We start from the raw sequence: 7,377 nt of genomic DNA, 5'->3' as shown, positions 1-7,377 counted from the left end.
TTATTCCTCAGTGTGAACGCACCCTAAAAGTTACATGGCCTTCTGGTCTTCCACAGCATTTATAACTATGTACACAGCCAAGCTATTGCTTTCTGTTATCAGCCATATTGGGCTGCCTGCAGTGATTTTACTTGAGATGACTGACAGGAGGCCCAGAGTAGTCCTTGTCCCTGGAGACTGCTGTGTCCTGAGGAGCTTCAGATACATTTATCAAAAAGAAAAAAGAAAGAGAAACACAAAGCGCAACCATGTTCAATTATCTCTGGTGTATGTAATAAACACAGAACGGGCATGGGAGCGTGCTCACCTTGTGGTGTTGTACTGCGAGCACAACGCCGTAGTTCGCTTATTGTCACTTCTTTGACTTTTGGCTGGGATGCTGCCTTGCCGTTAGAGTGTACCTGTCGCCAACAAAAACTTTTTATATAATGTAGATAATACAATTATATGTATATTTGTAATATACATTGATTAAAAAATGTGTATATTTTTGGGTGAAAAAATGCTGTCCCTGCAGTTATTGCCTGTGAGTCTATGAGGAGACCAAATACAGGAAGTGAGGGTAGGAGAAGCAGGACCCTGTGCAGGCTCCTGGCTTGTCAATCAGCCTGCTGTGTGAGTCAGGGTGTGTCACTTGTCCTAAGTCCCCGGCCCCCTACTTGTCCACCCTCTCTTCCTGTATTTGGACTCCTCATAGAGACACATAAACAATAGGGACAAAAATATACACATTTTAACCAATGTATATTACAAATATACATATAATGGTATTATCTACATTATATAAAAAGTATTTGTCTACAACAGGTACACTTTAACCGTGTCCTCTGTGGTGGGTAAGGGGGCATCAATGTCATATCCTCTGGTAGGTGAGGAGAAAGAAAAGTACTGCTTTTGTAGGCGCTTCTCCACGGTGATGTCTTCAGTTAAGTAGTGCCATAATACGAGGTGGACTCAAAAGTTGGTTCAATGAAAAAAGGCTTTTATTGCTAAATATAAAAAAATATATATAAAAAAAAAAAAGTTGCATGTAGTATCAAACAATGTGTTTCGAGGGGTGGGACTCCCTCTTCGTCAGGTCATATGATCAGACACTATCCATTGGGTTTAAGTAGGCAGAGAAAGGAATTCAAACTATGTTACAATCACTGCAGCCTCACGGTCTGAATGAAATAACTGAACTAATCTATTAACAACAACAAAAACTGAACCGACCGAATGTATTACCCCTCCTGGATCACCTATCCCCCAATTCCACCTCCTGGTATTCCAGCTCATGTATATACCCAAAATAAGCTAAATATTATGTTACAGCACACTCAAGGTAACGGTTGCCATTATTTGCCTACACTCCACAGTTGGACATTGTAGAACATCTGTGGAACTACAAGAGTAAGAAGGACCCACCTGGAGCCAACTGGTACACATAAATAACCCCCTTAGGAGAGGAAAAAACCTAGGACTATATCTACATGCATCTTTTTAGAACCGGAGGTGAAGAGATTCAGGGACCGCTATACAACACACCAGCCTAAAGTTAGAGCATTCCCTTGCTCTGACTTCATAAACTGTTAACTGGTACTGTTTGACAAATTCTGGAATATTTGCTGTGCCTACAGGCTGTAAAAACACCTGTTGCCTTTATTTGAGAAAAGTGAAGAGGAAGAGACTGTCTTTTCAAGTTATCCTGTGTCTTGTGACTATTATTTAATCTTCAAAACCTGCACTACTTTATTCTTTTCAGCAGACCCACTACAGCTCTATAACATAGTTACATAGTTCATAAGGTTGAAAAAAGACCAGAGTCCATCAAGTTCAACCTATAAACGTAATGATTCACTACTGAGTTGATCCAGAGGAAGGCAAAAAAAAAAACTCATACTAGAGGTAAAAATTCCTTCCCGACTCCAAATATGGCATCAGAATAAATCCCTGGATCAACCTTCTGCCCCTATAAAGCTAGAATCCATAACCTGTAATGTTATTATTCTCCAAAAATGCATCCAGACCCCTATTGAACTCTTTTACCGGGTTCATCAGGACCACCTCTTCTGGTAGAGAATTCCACAGTCTCACTGCTCTTACAGTAAAGAACCTCCATCTGTGCTGCTGTAGAAACCTTCTTTCCTCTAGATGTAGAGGATGCCCCCTTGTTATAGATACAGTCCTGGGTATAAATAGATCATGGGAGAGATCTCTGTACTGCCCCCTGATATATTTATACATAGTTATTAGGTCTCCCCTAAGCCTTCTTTTTTCTAAACTAAATAACCCTAATTCTGATAATCTTTCTGGGTACTGTAGTCCTCCCATTCCACGTATTACCCTGGTTGCCCGTCTTTGAACCCTCTCCAGCTCCACTATATCTTTCTTGTACACTGGTGCCCAGTACTGTACACAGTATTCTATGTGTGGTCTGACTAGTGATTTGTACAGCGGTACAATTATTTCCTTGTCGTGGGCATCTATGCCCCTATTGATGCACCCCATGATTCATTTGCCTAGGCAGCAGCTGCCCGACACTGGTCACTACAGCTAAATTTACTGTTTACTAAGACTCCTAAGTCCTTTTCCACGTCAGTCGTCCCAAGTGTTCTCCCATTTAATACATAATCCCAGCCCGGATTTTTTTCCCCCATGTGCATAACCTTACATTAAATAGAACAGGACTCAAGACCACACTAGTAACAGTCACCCAATCAGAATAAGTACCATTAATAACCACCCTCTGTTTCCTATCACTGAGCCAGTTACTTACCCACTTACACACATTCTCCCCCAGCCCCATCCATCTCATTTTATGCACCAACCTTTTATGTGGAACCGTATCAAATGCATTGGAAAAATCCAGATATACGACATCCAGCGATTACAACCTAAAAACAGTGGTGGCGCTGTTCCTGGAGTAAGTAGCTATGTTTTATCTAATCCTAGATAACCCTTTTAAGGCTGCATTCCACATATATACCACAATGTACTGCACCAGCGACAGGCCCATTTGTCTTAAAGGGGTTTACAGGATACTTGGAATATTTTCTATTGTGCTGGGCCTACTATGAAAATAAAAAATATCATACTCCCTTGGGAATCTCCCTGTGACGCCATTCAGCTTTCTGCTTGCCTTCCTACTTCTGAGACAGCCAGCACAATAGGCATTATTGCAAGTATATATGCCTAGTATTTCCGGTCTATATCTCAAATGTGTATGTACAAGTGGGGATCAAAAGTTTGGGCACCCCAGGTAAAAATGTGTATTAATGTGCATAAAGAAGCCAAGGAAAGATGGAAAAATCTCCAAAAGGCATCAAATTGCAGATTAGACATTCTTATAATATGTCAACAAAAGTTAGATTTTATTTCCATCATTTACACTTTCAAAATAACAGAAAAAAAATGGTGTCTGCAAAATTTTGGGCACCCTGCAGAGTTAATATCTTGTACTGCCCCCTTTGGCAAGTATCACAGCTTGTAAACGCTTTTTGTAGCCAGCCAAGAGTCTTTCAATTCTAGTTTGAGGTATCTTTGCCCATTCTTCCTTACAAAAGTCTTCCAGTTCTTTGAGATTTTTGGGCTGTCTGTCACGCACTGCTCTTTTAAGGTCTATCCATAGATTTTCAATTATGCTTAGGTCAGGAGATTGCGAAGACCATGGCAAAACCTTCAGTTTACACCTCTTGATGTAATCCCCCGTGGATTTCGAGATGTGTTTAGGATCATTATCCATTTGTAGAAGCCATCCTCTCTTTAACCTCAACTTTTTCACAGAGGGCATCAAGTTAGCATCCGAAATTTGCTGAAATTTTATTGAATCCATTTTTCCTTCTACTCGTAAGATGTTCCCTGTGCTACTGGCTGCAATACAACCCCAAAGCATGATTGATCCACCCCCATGCTAAACCTCTTATTGACTCAGGGCATACCTGTACGCCCTGAGCCCAGTCCCGGTGTGAAAAACGGGGTCACGCCATTACCCCGCATCACACCTGGTTGGTCCCGGCTGCTAACGATAGCCGGGACCCTGGGCTAACAGCGTGCGGTCAACCCTTCAGACGCGGCAATTAAAGTTGATCACCGCGTCTGAAAAGGAAAGTAAAACCTTCCCGGCAGCTCAGTCGGGCTGATTGGGACATCGCGATAAAATCGCGATGTTCCGATCAGCTGGGACGCAGGCGGAGGTCTCCTTACCTGACTCCGCGGCTTCCGATCGTGGTTTGATTGCTCCAAGCCTGAGCTACAGGCTTGAGCAATCTAGCCCCTATCTCGCTGATCCGTGCAAAGCTATGGCTTTGCAGGGATCAGCATAAGAGATCAGTGTGTGCAGTGTTATAGCTCCCTATGTGAGCTATAGCACTGCAAAAAAAAAAGTGAAAAAAAAGTTAACAAAGGTCATTTAACCCCTTCCCTAATAAAAGTTTGAATCACCCCCCTTTTCCCATAAAAAAAAAAACTGTGTAAATAAAAATAAAAATTAACATATGTGGTATCGCCACATGCGTAAATGTCCGAACTATAAAAATATATCATTAATTAAACTGCATGGTCAATGGCGTACGCGCCAAAAAATTCAAAAGTCCAAAATAGCATATTTTTGGTCACTTTTTATATCATAAAAAAATTAATAAAAAGCGATAAAAAAGTCTGATCAACACAAGAATGGTACTGATAAAAACTTCAGGACACGGCGCAAAAAATGAGCCCTCAGACCGGCCCAAACGCGGAAAAATAAAAAAGTTAAAGGGGTCAGAAGATGACAATTTTAAACATATACATTTTCCTGCATGTAGTTATGATTTTTTTCAGAAGCACGACAAAATCAAACCTATATAAGTAGGGTATCATTTTAACCGTATGAACCTACAGAATAAAGATAAGGTGTAATTTTGCACTGCCTAGAAACGGAAGCCCCCAAAAGTTACAAAATGATTTTTTATTTTTTTTTCACAATGCGTGTTTATTAAGTTTTCAAAAATAAACAATAACAGCAACAGCAAGCTTTGCCTTACAACATTTGTAACAGGGATACAAAATGAAATTTTTATTCAATTTTGTCACACAATGAATTTTTTTTCCGTTTCGCAGTGGATTTTTTGGTAAAATGACTAATGTCACTGCAAAGTAGAATTGGTGGTGCAAAAAATAAGCCATTATATGGATTTTTAGGTGCAAAATTGAAAGTGTTATGATTTTTACAAAGTGATGAGGAAAAAATGAAAAGGCAAAAACGGAAAAAAGCTGAGCCCTTAAGGGGTTAACAGTTGGGCAGAGGTTCTTTTCATTATATTCTTTTCCCCTTCTTCTCCAAACGTACCTTTGCTCATTCCAGCCAAAAAGTTCAATTTCAACCTCATTGGTCCACAGAACTTGTTTCCAAAATGTACCAAGCTTGTCTATATGTTCATCTGCAAAGTTCAAACGCTGATTTTTGTGGTGAGGACATAGAAGAGGTTTTCTTCTGATGACTCTTCCATGAAGACCATATTTGTACAAGTATCTCTTTATAGTGGAATAGTGTACCGGGATTGGGCAGTCAAACGTGGGTTTTGAATAGTTTTTCTCACAATCCTGCGAGCTATTCTGTCTGATATTTTTCTTGGTCTTCCAGATCTTGCTTTAACTTCCACTGTTCCTGATGACTGCCATTTCATAATTACATTCCGAACAGAGGATATTGACATCTGAAAATGTTTTGCTATCTTCTTATAGTCTTCTCCAGCTTTGTGAGTGTCAACTAGTTTCAGTTTCAGATTTCTAGACAACTGCTTAGAAGAACCCCTGGTGCTGATTGTTGGGGCAAGGTCAGATGAGTCTGGGCATTTAAAACCTTTGAAATTGACATCACCTGGTCTTCCCAGATGATGATTGAGAACAATCCATGACACTGGCAGGTCTCAGCTTTGCAAAGGGGGCAGTGCATGCTATAAATTCTGCAGGGTGCCCAAACTTTTGCAGACAACATTTTTTTGTTTTCTGTTATTTTGGAAGTGTAAATGATGGAAATAAAATCTTACTTTGGTTGACATATTATAAGAATGTCTAATCTGTAATTTGATGCCTTTTAGAGATTTTTCCATCTTTCCTTGGCTTCTTTATGCACATTAATACAAATGTTTACCTGGGGTGCCCAAACTTATGATCCCCGCTGTATATTTTCATCAGACCTCCACACTCAGTGCTTTGGAATTTGCCAGCATAACTTTTTACTGGTATTCCAATGTATACCTTGGCATATATCTTAATTGTCTAATAGATATAAATCGCACCTCTGGGACCTGTATCTAGCTGTAGAAATGTCTCCCTCAACCCTATTCTGCCTGAGCTCAGTGGCCTGAGGAAACCAAAGGCCCCAGTCACACTGCAGAATATGCACCCAAAGAAATATATTCTGTTGTGTTATGTGCAGCAGGTGGCGCCATTATAAAACGGTGTATTGACCATGTGGCCATGCACCATCCTCATGAACAGCAATGGATTTCTGCACAGTATTCTGCCGAAAGAAGACTAAATTTAGTATGTTACTTTGTTTTCCCTTTCCCTGGCAGCACAATATTGGGTGTCTCCGCCCCTGTGAGCCAATAGGACGAGGGAATTTTTTATAAAAAATTAATTAGGCACCTCCCCCAGTACCCATATAAGGACCTCACGTAGCTAAGGACAGTGAGTTGATTCTAAAGAAACAAATATTTATATATATATATATATATATATATATATATATATGGGGAGGGAAGCGTGTGCTGCCGAGGAGATTTAGGGAAAAAAAATTAACATGCTAAATGTAGTCTTTCCTGTTGTCTCTCGGCAGCACAATATGGAGAAATAGCAAGCATAACCCCGTTAGGGAGGGCCCACCTGCCGGGCAAAATTCAAAATAGATTTAGCGAAAGAGGGTTCGCTAGATAAAAAAGTATCTACTCTGTAGTGTCTAATAAAGGTTAATGGAGTACTCCACATTGCTGATTGACAAATTTGTTCTAAAGGAATGGAACTTCGCTCCACCCAGGATGTAGAGACTGACCTAGAAGAATGGGCCTTCGTGAACTGAGGTGGAATAAGATTTTTAGAACTATAATAGATTTCAATACATCTCACAAATCCACCTAGAAATGGTCGGTTTTGATGCTTTGGATCCCTTCCTAGGTCCCTGATGTGAAATCAGAAGGTTCTCTGTCTTCCAAAAGGACCTTGTCTTTTCAAGATAGATCTTCAAACATCTAACTAAATCAAGATTACATAAGTCTTTATCTTGAGAGGATTCAGACTGAGGAAAGTATTTTGGGAGAGATATAACTTGATTGATGTTTGCAAACAATGCCACTTTAGGAAGAAAGGATGGAAGGAATCTTAGGAGAACTTTATCTGGAAGGAACCCTGTATAGG

The sequence above is a fragment of the Hyla sarda genome, chromosome 10 (assembly GCF_029499605.1).
Source record: "Hyla sarda isolate aHylSar1 chromosome 10, aHylSar1.hap1, whole genome shotgun sequence".
NCBI classification, from domain to species: domain Eukaryota; kingdom Metazoa; phylum Chordata; class Amphibia; order Anura; family Hylidae; genus Hyla; species Hyla sarda.
This window is presented reverse-complemented; position numbering follows the sequence as displayed.